The sequence below is a fragment of the Puma concolor genome, unplaced genomic scaffold, assembly GCF_028749965.1.
Source record: "Puma concolor isolate L17-30 unplaced genomic scaffold, mPumCon1.1.hap2 unalloc_scaffold_65, whole genome shotgun sequence".
Classification (NCBI taxonomy): Eukaryota; Metazoa; Chordata; class Mammalia; order Carnivora; family Felidae; genus Puma; species Puma concolor.
Window position 1 is genome coordinate 170,503 of NW_028240275.1, and position 16,907 is coordinate 187,409.

The 16,907-nt window shown below is 50.8% G+C and overlaps 1 pseudogene; it reads left to right on the forward strand.

Annotated features, from left to right (window-relative positions):
• Window positions 1-11,719: 11,719 nt before the first annotated feature.
• On the forward strand, window positions 11,720-13,320 carry LOC147571083 (TAR DNA-binding protein 43 pseudogene; annotated as a pseudogene).
• The last annotated feature ends 3,587 nt before the right edge of the window (window positions 13,321-16,907 follow it).

Below are 16,907 nucleotides of genomic sequence, written 5' to 3' on the forward strand. Positions count from 1 at the left end.
GTGGGCGACACGTGCCCGAGTCTCCAGAGCGACGATTTCATCCAGGGCACGGCAACGTCCAAGGCTTCCGGACACCACGTTTACGGACGCTTTGGTGCGTAGGTCACTTTGAATCCACAGTGCCACCCTCCGGTCCCGTTAGCACGTTGCCTCCGGCTCACGTGAGCGAGCGGTGGTGTCGTCGTCGTCGTCGTCGTCGTCGTCGTCGTCGTCGTGCAAAGAGACTGTGGGACTCGTCCGGGGATGGAACTGGGCCGGAGAGAGGGAGGGACACCGCAGCCCATCGTTGAGCTTCAGGTGTCTCTAAGAGACCGAGTCTCTAAAGTACACTGAGGCACAGGGCGACCCGCTCGCGCTCGCTCGGGGCCGGACGTCTCTTTGTTCTCTCGCGGGGTGGGTATCTGCGAGTGTTGTTTGTTTCCTTTCCGGACAAGGCGAAAGAACTCTGAAACAGGAAATATTGGCACAAGGGGTCTGTCTGGTGGGATGGGAGGGTGGCGGGTCAGTCCACGTACCGAGAACACGGGAGGATCGGATCGGGCGTCTGAACAACCAGGCGGAGAGAGGAGTTTAGCCTCCTCGGTCGTCACGGCAACCGGCACCTCCACAGAAACCACAGAAGGTGCCCAGGACGAACTGCGTCGCAGGAGCCAGCGTGGGCATTGCCCCACTACCCTCAGCCCTCAGCCCTCAGCCCAGGAGCAGGCAGCAACTGTCGTCCAGGTCCAGGCCGCGCCCCACTGCCCTCTTCTCAGCCAGAGCGGTGCCCGGGAGGGCGGCCCCGGAACAGATACCTCCTCTCCTCCACACACATCTCGCCAACCCCTTGACCGCTGTGCCCGAGATACACAACTCCGCTGGACCCAGAGCGTGATTTTTCCCGTGGACCGGGGGCCTGCTGGGCCACTTAGGGTGCTCGCACCAAGATGAATCGGGCTAGAGACAGGGACACCGCAGCCCACCGTTGAGCTGAAGGGGTCTCTAGGAGAGGGACCCTCTAACGTATCTCACGTACAGGGAGACCCGCTCGCTCGTGCCCGGATGTTTCTTTGTTCCTTTATTTCTTTTCGTGTCCTTTATTATTATTTTTGGTACCGTTAGTAAGTGGGATTGTTTTTTGGGTTGTTTTTTTTTCTTTTCTTTTCTTTTCTTTTCTTTTCTTTTCTTTTCTTTTCTTTTCTTTTCTTTTCTTTTCTTTTCTAATTTGTCTTTCTGCGGTGTCATTATCGGCGTATACAGACGCAACAGATTTCGGGACATAGAGTTTGTATTTTTCCTGTGGACCAGGGGCCTACTTTGCCGCTTAGGATGCACGCGCCCCCACCCCCTGCCCACCCGCAGCCTTCAGTTCCCCAAACCACTAGAGGACTCGTGGGGGTGGGAGTGGGGGGTGGGGGTGGGGCAGGGGTGGGGGCGGGGATGGGAGTGGCAGTGGAAGGGAGGTTCAGGGCGATTCATTCTAATGGGCCTCATTCAACCCCTTCGTTCAAATGCAGAAAGCTTTCTGTTAAAGTCTGAGCCTGGGGCTTCTCTCCATTGAATGGCTTTCTTCAACTCCCCCAACCCTTAGGCTGCAGTTTCTGAACTACTGGGAGGAAAGGGAGGAAAGGGAGGAAAGGGGGGGGGAGGGAAAGAAAGAAGGGGGGGGAGAGAAGGGGGGGAGGGGAGAAGATGATGTCTGAAGAACTTGCCTTCTCTGGAGACAAGAGAGTCCCCTCCTTTTCCTAACCCAGGAAACCTCAATAAACCGTTTGAGAATCATGGATGTGGAGGATGATATCTTACTATAATGCCTTCCAGGGGTGGGGGTGCAGGTACGTGGAAGCGTAGGGAGTTGGCGAGCGAGCGAGCGAGCGAGCGAGCGGCATGGTGTGGCGTGGCGTGGCCTGCCGAGTCAGAGTTAGGGGGTGGCATGAAACACGTGATGGTGGTGTCTTAGGGTTCACAGGCCAAACACAGGCATGGAGCAATAAGGGATAGTGGGTGAGGGAGGCCTGACAGGGGACAATTGTGACCCCGGGTGATGGTCCCAGCGGGCACACTCCTGTAAAGCAACACTAACACTCTATTGATTAGCCATTGACCTTTCCTCCCTCTCCCACCTGCTTCCAAAGGGAAACGGAGTACAGTTTCATTCCACAGTCACTGGCTGTTTCACACGCAACCTTTGACGTGCCACTAAAAGGAGGAAGGAAGATGGACACACATGAAACAGCCCCACAGATGGCCTAGAGGGCGTGGGTGGGGCTCTCATCGGTCAATTTGGGAGTCTGAGTCAGGATCCTTGGGTTGTTTCAAAACATGGAATGGAAGGGGCTCCTGGCTGGCTCACTCAGAAGAGCATGCGACTCTTGGACTCTTGACCTCTGTCAGGGTTGTGACTTCAAGTCCCACATCGAGTGAAGAGAATGTGAAAAATGAATGAAGGAATGAAGGAATGGATGGACAAACTTTAAAAAAAAAAAAAAAAAAAGGTTGTGGGGCGCCTGGGGGGCTCGGTCGGATAAGTGTCCGACTTGGGCTCAGGTCATGATCTCACGGTCCGTGACTTTCAAGCCCCACGTCGGGCTCTGTGCTCACAGCTCAGAGCCTGGAGCCTGCTTCAGAATCTGTGTCTCCCTCTCTCTGACCCTCCCCCATTCATGCTCTTTCTCTATCTCAAAAATAAATAACTGGAGCCTGCTTCAAAATCTGTGTCTCCCTCTCTCTGACCCTCCCGCATTCATGCTCTTTCTGTATCTCAAAAATAAATAAAAGTTGGGGGGCGCCTGGGTGGCGCAGTCGGTTGGCGTCCGACTTCAGCCAGGTCACGATCTCGCGGTCCGTGAGTTTGAGCCCCGCGTCGGGCTCTGGGCTGATGGCTCAGAGCCTGGAGCCTGTTTCCGATTCTGTGTCTCCCTCTCTCTCTGCCCCTCCCCCGTTCATGCTCTGTCTCTCTCTGTCCCAAAAATAAATAAACGTTGAAAAAAAAAATTAAAAAAAAAAAAATAAATACATAAATAAATAAAAGTTGGAAAAAAAAAAACAAAACGTTTGCAACGTTTATGTCTTTAAAACAAAGGGAATGGGTGGCGTGCCTCGGTGGCTCAGTGGGTGAAGCATCCCACGCTTGATTTTGACTCACGTCATATCTCAGGGTTCGTGAGACCAAGCCCTGCGTTGGGTTCTTGCACAGACAGTGCAGAGCCTGCTTGGGGTTCCCTCCCTACCCCCCCCCCCTTAAACCAATAAGTAAGTAAACATTAAAAACATAAATCTTAAACATGAAAAGACACTTCTCTAAAGAAGACATCCGGATGGCCAACAGGCACATGAAAAGATGTTCAACGTCGCTCCTCATCAGGGAAATACAAATCAAAACCACACTCAGATATCACCTCATGCCAGTCAGAGTGGCCCAAATGAACAAATCAGGAGACTATAGATGCTGGAGAGGATGTGGAGAAACGGGAACCCTCTTGCACTGTTGGTGGGAATGCAAATTGGTGCAGCTGCTCTGGAAAGCAGTGTGGAGGTTCCTCACAAAATTAAAAATAGACCTACCCTATGACCCAGCAATAGCACTGCTAGGAATTTATCCAAGGGATACAGGAGTGCTGATGCATAGGGGCACTTGTACCCCAATGTTTATAGCAGCACTCTCAACAATAGCCAAATGATGGAAAGAGCCTAAATGTCCATCAACTGATGAATGGATAAAGAAATTGCGGTTTATATACACAATGGAATACTACGTGGCAATGAGAAAGAATGAAATATGGCCTTTTGTAGCAACGTGGATGGAACTGGAGAGTGTGATGCTAAGTGAAATAAGCCATACAGAGAAAGACAGATACCATATGGTTTCACTCTTATGTGGATCCTAAGAAACTTAACAGAAACCCATGGGGGAAGGGAAGGAAAAAAAAAAAAAAAAAAAAAAGAGGTTAGAGTGGGAGAGAGCCAAAGCATAAGAGACTGTTGAGAACTGAGAACAAACTGAGGGTTGATGGGGGGTGGGAGGGAGGGGAGGGTGGGTGATGGGTATTGAGGAGGGCACCTTTTGGGATGAGCACTGGGTGTTGTATGGAAACCAATTTGACAATAAATTTCATATATTAAAAAAAATTAAAAAATTAAAAAAAAAACACATAAATCTTAAAACACTACAACAAATGGAATGGAAAGAGAGAACGCAACGAGGAGGACGTGAATGTTGCACCTAATACCACTGAACTCTACGCTTATATATGGTGAAAAATCTCAGTTGTAGGTGATGTCTACTTCTAACCACAACTGAAAGGAAAACGACAAAACACCGGTCCTTGGCTCACAGTAAGGGAGTTCCTGGATTTGGTCCGAGAGGGCCTTCTCATCCGCCGTGTGGAAAACTATGGAATGGTTTCTTCCTCTCCAGGCCGATGACCATTGCCAACGACAGTAGGTGTAGGTGCTGTCCTACCTGTGAAGGAAAGGCAGGAAGAAGTGTAGCATTTAAAAGCATCTTTTAAACGCTGTCCACCTTTCCCAGTTTGTCCCCTCACTATGTCTTGTTTACCTTTTATAGCATTTACCCTATGTCGATGCAAAATGAATGAGCCTTTTGAAAAACAATTTTAAAGAGGAAGGAAAAGAGTTTCATTGGAGCCCAAGTTAGGAGGGCTGACGGGGATACGCAATCTTCACAAAGAAGTCAGTCATCTGGGGAAGGCCTCACATTGGGCATACATACAGCTTACCAAAAAAAAAAAAAAAAAAAAAAAAAAGGATAAACAGGGCACGGGGCCGGGGGGGGGGGGGGGGGGGGCGCAGATGTTAGGAATCATCATGAGGAGAAAGTGACAGACTTTATCTTCTGTTTTTAGTATGTGCAAGGCTGTATGACTTCAATCTTACAGCGACCAGGAAGGTTTTTGTATTGTTTTCTTTTGTTTCCCTCATCTTTATAAGCCACCTTTGGAAGCCCCCTTTTTTAGTTAGTTATGTTTAAAATATATATATAATTTTTTTTTTTTTTTTTAACAAACCAGACATACAATCTGTGCTCAGGACAGAAAAAGAGCTCATGCTTTGAGGTTTTCTGGAGTCCCTTTGACCTCGGTAAATATTACATGTATAGCTTCCCTGGGAGACCACCAACATAAAAAGTTTAGGATTTCCTTTATCATTTCCCCGTCTTGATCGATAATCTTTCCTCAGAAATCACGGATGATCAACTTGATGTTTTTATGTCCCTCAGTGCCAGGTGACTGTCTTGTCTGCCCTGGGTGTGTCCCTCCTTGCTGGGTATGAGAGTGTGTGTGTGTGTGTGTGTGTGTGTGTGTGTGTGTGTGTGTATGTGTGTGTGTAAACACACATATGTGTCTTTGAACCACCTAGGGTTCCTCGTTGGGGTGAACTTATTGTAACATAAATGGTGGGAAACTCAAAAGTGACGTATGTTCTCTGTAAGTTCCATTGACCAGCAGACATAGTTCATGTGCTTGGCTCAGATGGTCTGCCTTTGTATTTGGCAAAGCATTTTTAACAGAGAGACAGGGACAGCAACACACTTCCAACAAGGACAATTTGAAGGAGCCAGTGCAACATTGGAATAGACTTGAATTGACAAAAGAATGACATCCCAAGAATCCTTTACATACCTGTTGATAAAAGGGAAGGCACATCTGTGATTATTGATGAGGAAAGATGGAGCAACCACATTGAGGAAACATACCTGTCATGCATATCCCCAGGTTTGCTTAGGGGCGGAGACTTCACATGAGAACGAGGCAAAATGTAGTCCCTGATGTCAGGAGGTTACCTTAGGACACGGAGAAGGGGCTGTGGGTATGCCCCGAGAGCTGGTATAACCTGGATGGGGACTTAGGCTCTTTCTCTCAGGGCTGTGCTGGCTTATAGGCTGCAAGCATATTGGTGAACCTTGAGTCCAGGCCTCTTCAGAGACAGCTAGAGTTTGTTTGTGGGACCTGAAAAGACACAATAGCTGATTAGGGGCAAATAGTTCTCTGAAGAACAAGATTTAGGTTGTCTGCGAGAGCGAGCGAGCATCAGTCAGCCTCCTTAACCCTCCGTGGCACAGTTTCAATTGCCCACTCCCCACTCCCCGCCCCCCACACTCACCCCCAGCCTCTGGAGTTTGGATCATTTCCCAATGGTAAGGAATGGGGACGATGATGGGTGATGGCTCGGGCTAGGGCTATCCGTTTATCTCCCCCGGTGAGAACAGTTTCTGTAAATGTCACCTGTCACAGGCCTAGGTGCAGGGCTACACAGAAGTTGTGAAGGGAATCGAAGCAACATGGACTCAGAGGTGTAAAGTTTTCTTCCCCTTTATAAGTTTCCATTGTCAATCCCTCGTTCCACTTTTATGGAACAGGGGTGGAGGTCCACCTTCTGAAACTATTTCAAGCCGAATTAGGGTGCGGCAGGGGCTTTGGAAGGGAAGGATTTGACAGGGTGCAGGTCACAACTTTTGCTCCCTTGTGCTAATTGGGGGTGGGGGTGGGGGTGGGTATCAGAGATAGTTCCTATCTGAGATCTTGGATATTTTTCTGCATAGTTTGGTACTGCATCATATCCTGAGTTTTCTCCCCAAGTGTATTCTAAGAAATAGTAACAGTATAGTCAAACCCAATGTTATAACCACCTTGGGGGGGCGGGGGGCGCGGAGGGGAAGGTTGTGGTGGTCAAGGGCCTCTTACTGTACCCAAGTGAATTGCTGTCTGATTTTACTTTTATGTTTTTTTTAATCTTATTAAGTAACCTTTACACCCAACGTTGGGCTCGAACTTACAACCCCAAGATCGAGAGCTACGCGCTCTACCGACTGAGCCATCCAGGTGCCCCTGTTTATGTGGGCTTTTATTGCTGGGGCACCTGGGTGGCTCCGTGGGTTAAGCATCGGACTCTGGCTCCGGTCAGGATCTCGCCGTTCGTGATTTCGAGCCCCGCATCAGACTCTGTGCGGACAGCTCAGAGCCTGGAGCCAGCTACAGATTATGGGTCTCCCTCCCCCCACCCCCTCTCAAAAGTAAATATTAAGAAACTTATAAAAATACAAAGAAACTATGGGTTCTTATTTCTAAAGAGGAGCTAATACAGGTGCAGCAAGTGTTTGTGAACTAGCTTTGACTCTGCCTCGTTCAGCAAGCAATCAGGTAACTAATAAGAGGTATTTCTACAGACAGAAAAGAAAACCACGGGTTAATGGTTAGAACAACTTATAAACCCAGTGTCTAAGTCCCAAGTGTGGTCAGTGAGAAGGTGTCTAGATGCCAGGCTCGAAGCATCCTCAGCTGGAGTGGGAGCAGGCAGGGGGCAATCTGACCGATTTTTCTGGCATGTAGTTCCAATGTCTCATTTTGGGGGATCCTGAGTGGCTCAGTGGGTTCAGGTTCAGTATTCAAGTCTGGATCTCCACTCAGGTCTCAATCCCAGGGTCGTGAGCTCAAGGCCCCAGTTGGGCTCCACACTGGGCGTGGTGAAGCCTACTTTAAAAACAACAAAAACACAACAGCAGCAAATGTCTCGTTCTGAATGGCCCATAGAGCAACAGGCACACAGATTCTCTACAACTGTGGCAATTTCTCTGAAGTTTATCTCCAGTTGTTCAGCTTTCCTTTGCAGGGCTTCAGGGAAAAGGGCCATTTGAGTTCTTCAGGATGGTAAGATAAGAGGATGGGAGAGGATTGGAAGCCTGAGTTTGAAGAGTCATAGTCAGATATTGGAGGAAATCAGGATTCAGGATCCAGCCCAGTTTTAAAGGCAAACAACAAACGGTCGAAGAAAATTAATTAACCAGAACTAGAATTTAACATCCACAAAAGAGCTATTGAAATATAATCTTTTTCTATCGAGACCCCTCCATTCCTGTCAAAGATAGCCCAATGAAAACTAATTTGTTTGAAAAATAAGTCCAGTGTTAACAGGCATGGCTTCAGTATTGACATAAGCACAGCAAGAATAGCGATTGACCATATAGTCTTTTGTGTTTTTTCTCTCTTCTTTTCCGCCTGCCTGCCTGCCTTCTTTTTAATTTTTTTTTTTTATGGAGTTCTTTTTTTCCTCTTAAGTTAATTCCTTTATTTTGAGAGGTGGGGGGAAAGGGAGAGGGGGAGAGGGGGAAAGGGAGAGGGGGAGAGGGGGAGAGGGGGAGAGGGGGAGAGGGGGAGAGGGGGAGAGGGGGAGAGGGGGAGAGGGGGAGAGGGGGAGAGGGGGAGAGGGGAGCTCTGCACTGTCAGTGCAGAACCCAGCTCAGGGCTCAAATCCATGAACCATGACCGTAGCTGAAATCAGACGCTTAACTGACTGAGCCACCCAGGCCCCCCACACACCAGAATTCTTTACACTGCCAAATGTACGAATGTATCTCATCACTTTCAGAAATACGTTGTGGTGTTCGGTTTTGTTTCTTTTTTTCTTTTTCTGTGCAATTTATAACAAGTCATGAAACGGGCGCCTGGGTGGCTTTGTCAGTTAAGCATCCAACTTCGGCTCAGGTCATGATGCCAGGGTTCGGTTCGTGAGTTTGAGCCATGCGTTGGGCTGTCTGTGCTGTCAGCACAGAGCCCGCTTCGGATCCTCTGCCCCTCCCACTGACTCATTCTGAGTGTGTGTGTGTGTGTGTGTGTGTGTGTGTGTGTGTGTGTGTGTGTCTGTCTGTCTCTCTCTCTCTCTCTCTCTCTCTCTCCCCTAAAAATAAAGAAATAGGCTGGAAAACAAATCTTCAAGGAAAAAAAAAACAACAACAAACGATGAAACATGTTTACTAACAGACCCAAGTATCTGTACTGTTAAGGTTTTCCGAATAAAGCCAAAGACCACCCACACACACCCACACACCCACACACCCACACACACACAGCAAAACAAAAAACGAAAAAACAAAACAAAAAAAAACAAAAAGAAAACGCCGTAGGTTTAGTAATTCACAATTTAGTATTTTATCTTCTGTGGAAAAGACTCAGATGTCCGAAGAATTGAACCTAATTTACCACTTAACTTAGCAAAGCTTTGAAGTTCCAGGTCACGAAAGATTTGGGAAGCCATTTTAAAAGTTTACAAATAGGGACTCCTGGGCGGCTCAGTCAGTTAAGCGTCCGACTTCGGCTCAGGTCACAATCTCACAGTTCGTGAGTTCGAGCTCCGCGTGGGGCTCTGTGCTGACCTCTCAGAGCCTGGAGCCTGCTTCGGATTCTGTGTCTCCCTCTGTCTCTGCCCCTCCCTCGCTGACATTCATTCTCATTCTCATTCTCTCTCTCTCTCTCTCTCTCTCTCTCTCTCTCTCTCTCTCTCTCAAAAGTAAATGGTACAAGGAAAAAATTTAAAGGTTTACGAGTAAACATTTTTGTGTATTTAACCTATCTCCTGTCAACATTCACCCACGAACACTGTATGCGAGAGACAAAATCGACCATCGTTTGAAGTACTTTTTGCTGACAAACTGCAATGGGTACCCGTTAAGTCATAAATTGAAGTCACATGAAAGCTGATTAGGCCCCTGCCTCGGGCCTGAACCCTAGAGTGCGTGTCTGAGTGGAACAAGGAAGGGCGTAAGTGTTTGTAAAGTTTTTTTGATTTTGTTTTCGATACCTGTTGTAAAACGAGGGAGAAAACGGGTTATGTTGTTTGTAAAGGTCACAGAGCTGTATATTTTGAGGACCACAGTTACAGGGTCAGTATTGGGACGGAAGCAAGGCCATGACCGGAGCTGCCCACCCCAAAGCCTTGTCATGCAGAGAGCACCAAATTCAAGCCATTTTACAACCACCACCACAAAGAATAAAACCTAGCAATCGGCATTGTATTTGATATCGGCGGCTCCGAAAATCTGTCCATTTTAAGTAAGCAATCAACCTTCCATGGCCTTTAGTATCCAAGACGTCACACCCGTGTCCGCTAAAAAGTCAAACGATCTGTTTCCCCACCATCAGGCTCACACGGGAGGCCCCACCACCGGGGATGGCCTAGGAGATCACTGGAGCCACACCAACTGATGCAGAAACAGGGGGAGGGGGAGGCGGAGGCGGAGGCGGCCAGGGAGCCGCGGGCCAGGCCCCAGGCAGATTTAAAGTTTTGGACTCACCTTTTTGTGTGTCTTTTATCTTTTTCTTTTGCGCCTCCAACTCCGCGTCCGCGTCCACCTCCTACTTCTTCTTCCATCTCTGTCTCCTGTCTTTCCGTCCTGCAAAAGTGGCTTTGTCTCTGGTTGCTTTTCAGCCCCCTGTGGAAGAGGTGAAGGAGGAGCAGGCCGTGGGGTGGGCACCCATCTTGGCGCTTGTGCTCGGGGAGGAGGAGGGGTGGGTTTAGGATCACTGGCATCTGTGTGCCTTCCTCCTCTTCCTCATTCTTCTGACTATTGGGAAAGGGGGTGTGGGTGTGGGTGTAGCGGGGAGGGCAGGTGTGTTCAATTTTTATCTCTCCTCTCTCTGGGCCATCCATTGTGTCCCTTCCCGTGAGGCAACTTTCTTATGGAGTAACATAAAACTCTGAATGTAGAGAATTTCACACACACACACACCCACACCCACCCACCCCGTTCACGTGAATGTGAAACACATTTGGGTTTGTTCTGATCCTCCCGAGTGTTAGAATGCCCAATGTTTACAAGAGCTTGCCTTGAAACACAGTAACGGAGCTTCTTTACAAATTGGTGTTAGCAATAGCATCCAGAGGTAGAGAAAACATCTCACATGGATAACACCTGTGGCCATAGATCCACAAACAAGATGCAAACCAATATCAGCCTTTGTTTCACTCCTACTTGTGGAGAGGACACGAAAGACCCAATGGTCAAATCTCCCCCTTTTGTAAAAACAAATGCAATCGCACGAGAGCATTACCGCGGATGGATCCCATCGCGCAGGTGTTTTCCATTTCCAATGAGAACACAGCCAATTTGGCGCAAAGAAGCCAAAAAAAAAAAAGCTGCAGCAACCCACAAACCAAATGTGGCCCGGGATATCTCCGTGAGCGTCCGTTCCTCCCCAAAAGTCGGGGCTTCGCTGATGGAACCAAAGGGCTTGCTAGTTTCTGGCCGCGTCGTCTCACGGCCAGCTTTCTCTAAGGGAGCACACAAGAAAACTCATTCAGACACCTCCAAAGAACCCCATCTGGGCCATCAGGGACTCAGGTGACCCTTCCACGTTCCCACGTAAGTAAGCACTTGCAAGTATAGGCTCCATATGTCCTATACGTGTAGCCTGCCCAAGTTTCCTTTTGGGGATGGGTGGTTGCTTTCTCCACACTTAGAGCAAGGTTATTAAATGGTGGCGGTCACGGTGGTGTTTTTTTTTTCCTCTTCCGTAAAGAGTTACAAGGCGGCCATTTCGCGGGAGCGAAGCAGTAGCTGGGCTGCTCCTGGATCCCTCGCTGCTTCGGGTTCCCTGTCAGGCTTCCTAGCAGCGGCCTAGCGGAGAAATAAGAGCAGGTGTCTGAATGTACTCGGGTGACCAAAGATGAGAATGACGAGCCCATCGAAATGCCATCGGAAGGGGCGCCTGGGTGGCGCAGTCGGTTAAGCGTCCGACTTCAGCCAGGTCACGATCTCGCGGTCCGTGAGTTCGAGCCCCGCGTCGGGCTCTGGGCTGATGGCTCAGAGCCTGGAGCCTGTTTCCGATTCTGTGTCTCCCTCTCTCTCTGCCCCTCCCCTGTTCATGCTCTGTGTCTCTCTGTCCCAAAAATAAATAAACGTTGAAAAAAAAAATTAAAAAAAAAATTATATATATATAAAAAAGAAATGCCATCGGAAGACGATGGGACAGTGCTGCTGTCCACAGTGACAGCCCAGTTTGTCGGCAGCACGTGGACTGCACTACCGGAATCCAGCGTCTCAGTGTATGAGAGGTGTCCGGCTGGTCAAAGACATTCTGCACATCCCTGATGCTGGCTGGGGAAATCCGGTAGCGGATAGTCGTCAACTTATCCCAAAGATAGCCACAGAAAAAGGGACGAGACAGATACCTGCTTCTTCAGCAGTGAAAGTGAAGAGAGCCATCCAGAAAACGTCCGATTTAAGAGTGTTGGGTCTCCCGTGGAAAACAACCGAACAGGATCTGAAAGAATATTTTGGTAGCTTTGGAGAGGTTCTTCTGGTTCAGGACAGGAAAGATATTCACACTAGTCCTTCAAAGGGCTTTGGCCGTGTTCGTTTTACGTAATAGGAAACCGAGGTGAAAGCCATGCGATCGATCGAGGAACGATGGTGTGACTGCAAACTTCCTGAATCTCATCGAAGCCCAGATGAGCTTTTGAGAAGCAGGAAGGCGTTTGTCGGGTGCCTTACAGAGGGACGTGACTGCCTATAAGCTGCAGCAGTTCTTTTGCCAGGACTGAGAAGCGGTAGACAGCTTCATTCCCAAACGGTTCCCGGACTTTCCCTTTGTTACGTTTGCAGATGATCAGGTAGCCCTCGCCCTCGCCCTCGCCCTCTCTGATATTATTATTGAATTTATTTTTTCAATGTACCCCCAAGGTAGTTAGCCTATAGGGCAACAGTGGTTTGAGGAGGAGAGTCCTTCATACCCCTCACCCTTTCAGCCCCCGCCCCGGCACAACCCCCTCCAGGAACCCTCTGTTTGTTCCCCTTAGGGAAGAGCCTCTTACGTTTTTGTCCCCCTTCCTGTTTGTATGTTATTTTTCCTTCCCTTCTTCCCTTCCCTTCCCGAGTTCCTCTGTTTGGGAAGTGAAGGTCCTCACACGGGTGAGGTCCTGTGATACATGTGTTTCTCTGAGGGACAAATGTCACTTTGCATGACACCCTCCAGTTCCATCCAGGTACTTGCAAATGGCAAGACTTCATTCCCTCTGGTGGCCGCGCACTGCTCTGTTGTTACATGGATACCGCCTCTTCTGTATCCATTCATCCGTCGATGGACATTTGGCCCCTTCCCATACTTTGCCTACCGTGGATAGTGCTGCTATGCACCCTGAGGTGCGTGTGCCCCTTGGAAACAGCAGACCTGTATCCTTTGGCTAAGTACTTCGTCGTGAAAGTGCTGGGTCGTAGGGTACTTCTATGTGTCATGTGTTGAGGAACCTCCTCGGGTCCCTGGTTCTGGAAAGAACTCCGATAGTGGTTCTAAATCAGGTGCGGCCATCGGTTGGGGACCCGCATCAAATGCGGAGTCAGGCAGCGGTTTTCCTGGAGGCTTTGGCTCAAGCACAGATTCTAAATCTTCCAGCTGGGGAATTTAGACAGTGGGGTAGGTATAGACTGGTAGGAATTCAAATTTTTCTAAACACATGGTAAGTGTATTTCTTTTTTCTTCTCTTCTCTTCTCTTCTCTTCTCTCTTTCTTTCCTTTCTTTTTTTTTTTAAACATTTATTTATTTTTGAGAGACCGAGAGAGACAGAGTGGGAAGGGGAAGGAGCAGAGAGAGAGGGAGACACAGAATCCGAAGCAGGCTCCAGGCTGTCCGCACAGAGCCCGGTGCAGGGCTCGAACCCACAAAACGTAAGATCATGACCTGAGCCACAGTCACACACTTAACTGACGGAGCCAACCAAGCACCCCACACATGGTTAAGTGTATTATAAAACCCATCCGTACTGAGAGTTTTCAGAATCAGTACGTTCAGCGTGGAGTATATTCACCACTATTTTTGACATTTTTCTTTAGAAAGAGAGGCAAAGCTAAAGGAATTTTAGAAGTTTTGTTACATCAAGGGTCGAAATATCAGGTGTTTGAAAGCGAACCAACTGCCTGATTGGTTCTCGTTCTCTCTCTCTCTCTCTCTCTCTCTCTCTCTCTCTCTCACACACACACACACACACACACACACACACACACACACACACACACAGGCTACAATGGACATCAAAGGATTTCTCCTGTAATATTGTATCCCTGGACTCGTCAAGTGAATTCTTTGTGCGTGTTCACTATGGAAACCATTCATTATAGGTACACTCTTTTTTCCTTGTTTTAATTGGAACCCCACCACATTAATTCCCCACCCCCAGGAAAACCTCCTTTTTGGAGATCTGGTGTCACAGTGTTTGGTCTTTTTGCTTTCGTTTGTAGTTTGTGACACTTGTACCCCTTCCTATGCAGAAGTACAGTATGAAGCCTTCATTGAATCTGTGCCGTTGATCTCATTTCAAATGTTTACGGGAGAAGCACTTCATTGAAAGCAGTGCTGTAAATATTCTGCCATAGGAAGGAATATTTCCGTCTACGTGCTTTCTCACTCTTGAATTCGTCTTCACACCATACAGGCTGTGACTTTGACCTTGGGTGTCCCATTTATATCCACTACTCTTTATTTCGCGGAGTCGTATCCATGCTATGAATGCAAGGGTGTGCTATGCAACCAGAAGGCTGTTTGAACTTCTGAAACCTTGTGTTTTCTGATCCTCGTGTTCGAACGACAGTGGTGCCAAAGTACGAAAGGCTAGTGTGAGTGAGAAAAGGAGAGAGTGCGTGCAGAGACTCAGTGGCGGTGGCACACGATGGATAGATTTTTTTTAACCTGGCAAGATGCATCTCTCAGTCCCTTGGCCTCGGTGCAAGAGCGTGCCGAGAGCAACGATAGCAAATGACGTGCGAATGTTTTCTGCATCCAAAGGACATCCACACCCATTGGAAGACGTTGGAAGACGTAAAGAGAGTTTTGTTCTCAGAGAACCCCATTAGTTGGATGTGTGAGGTACTTGTATTTCCCCTGCCCTTCCGTCAGCTGCTGTGAACGCCGTATGGTGTGTGTTCTGTTCTGTTCCCGATCTGTTAAGTGTGGTCCCGTGAACACGGACTGAGCTTGTGGTGTGCTTCACGGGAGTACTCGGAAGCAGAGCTCATCAGTGAGCTCGGGGGGTCACCACGAAGGGTGGAAGTTCTAATGTCTGTCAGGTAGCCATAAGAATGTGGTCTAATGCAGTTCTGTGTCCCGTGCTTGGATGGTCTTTATAAGAGTTGTCAGTGTTGGGAATTCTTAAATAGAATGGATGGAGGAGGAGGAGGAGGAGGAGGAGGAGGAGGAGGAGGAGGAGGAGTTGTTGTTGTTGTTGTTGTTGTTGTTGTTGTTGTTGTTACGAGGTATAATGACGAAAGACACGGCAGAAAATTTTTACAGGGTTTATTTTCTGTTTTCAGTATGTGCAAAGCTGTATGACTTTAATCTTTGGGGATCCAGGGAGGTTTTCTTCCATTTTCTCATCGTATGTTTGGAAGGCTCCTTTTTAATTCTCAGCTGACTGACTGACTGATGGATTGGTTTTGTTTTTATGTCCTCTTCACACCCAACATAAGGCCCGAACTCACAGCCCGGCAATGAAGAGTCACCCGCTCCCCTGACCTAGCTGAGGGAGCCAGCCAGCCAAGTCACCCCTTTGATCCATTTTTGTTGTTGTTTATTTAAACGAAGCGGACATGCAACGTGTGCTCAGGGCAGAAACAGAGCACACGCTTTGGGGTTTGACAGGGTCATTTGGAGCTTGGTAAATGTTAAAGCCTAGCTTCCCTGGGTGCCCAGGAGCAGGGTCCACAGCCGTTAAAAGTTGACAATTTCCTTTATCGATAGCCATCGACAGATGATTTATTGAAAACACTAATCTATGGCAAAGATCGTTCTTTGGTCTGTGATCGGGATATAAGAAGAACCAGATGGCTACAGCTCCCACATCACAGACTTCATGTTTTAGTTGGACTTAGAGGCAGGGAGGGAGGCAGGCAGGCAGGCCGGCCGGCAGGGAGGGAGGCAGGCAGGCCAGGAGGGAGGCAGGCCGGCCGGCCGGCAGGGAGGCAGGCAGGCCGGGAAGGAGGCAGGCAGGCCGGGAGGGAGGCAGGCAGGCAGGCAGGCCGGCCGGCCGGCCGGGCGGGAGGGAGGGAGGCAGGCCGGCCGGCAGGGAGGCAGGCAGGCCGGCCGGCAGGGAGGCAGGCAGGCCGGGAGGGAGGGAGGCAGGCAGGCCGGGAGGGAGGGAGGCAGGCCGGGAGGGAGGCAGGCCGGCCGGGAGGGAGGGAGGGAGGCAGGCCGGCAGGGAGGGAGGCAGGCCAGCCGGCAGGGAGGCAGGCCGGCCGGCAGGGAGGGAGGGAGGCAGGCCGGGAGGCAGGGAGGGAGGCAGGCCGGCCGGGAGGGAGGGAGGGAGGGAGGGAGGGAGGCCGGCAGGCAGGCCGGCAGGCAGGCCGGCAGGGAGGCAGGCAGGCCGGCCGGGAGGGAGGGAGGCAGGCCGGGAGGCAGGGAGGGAGGCAGGCAGGCAGGGAGGCCGGCCGGCCGGCAGGGAGGGAGGCAGGCAGGCCGGCCGGCAGGGAGGGAGGCAGGCCGGCAGGGAGGCAGGCAGGCCGGCCGGGAGGGAGGGAGGCAGGCCGGGAGGCAGGGAGGGAGGCAGGCCGGCAGGGAGGCAGGCAGGCCGGCCGGCAGGGAGGGAGGCAGGCAGGCCGGCCAGCAGGGAGGGAGGCAGGCAGGCCGGCCGGCAGGGAGGGAGGCAGGCCGGCAGGGAGGCAGGCAGGCCGGCCGGCAGGGAGGGAGGCAGGCCGGCAGGGAGGCAGGCAGGCCGGCCGGCAGGGAGGGAGGCAGGCCGGCCGGCAGGGAGGGAGGCAGGCCGGCAGGGAGGGAGGCAGGCCGGCCGGCAGGGAGGCAGGCAGGCCGGCCAGGAGGGAGGGAGGCAGGCCGGCCAGCAGGCCGGCAGGCAGGCCGGCAGGGAGGCAGGCAGGCAGGCCGGCCGGGAGGGAGGGAGGGAGGCAGGCCGGCAGGGAGGGAGGCAGGCCGGCCGGCAGGGAGGCAGGCAGGCCGGCTGGCAGGGAGGGAGGCAGGCAGGCCGGCAGGCAGACCGGCCGGGAGGGAGGGAGGGAGGCAGGCCGGCAGGCAGGCCGGGAGGGAGGCAGGCAGGCCGGCCGGCAGGGAGGCAGGCAGGCCGGCTGGCAGGGAGGGAGGCAGGCAGGCCGGCAGGCAGACCGGCCGGGAGGGAGGGAGGGAGGCAGGCCGGCAGG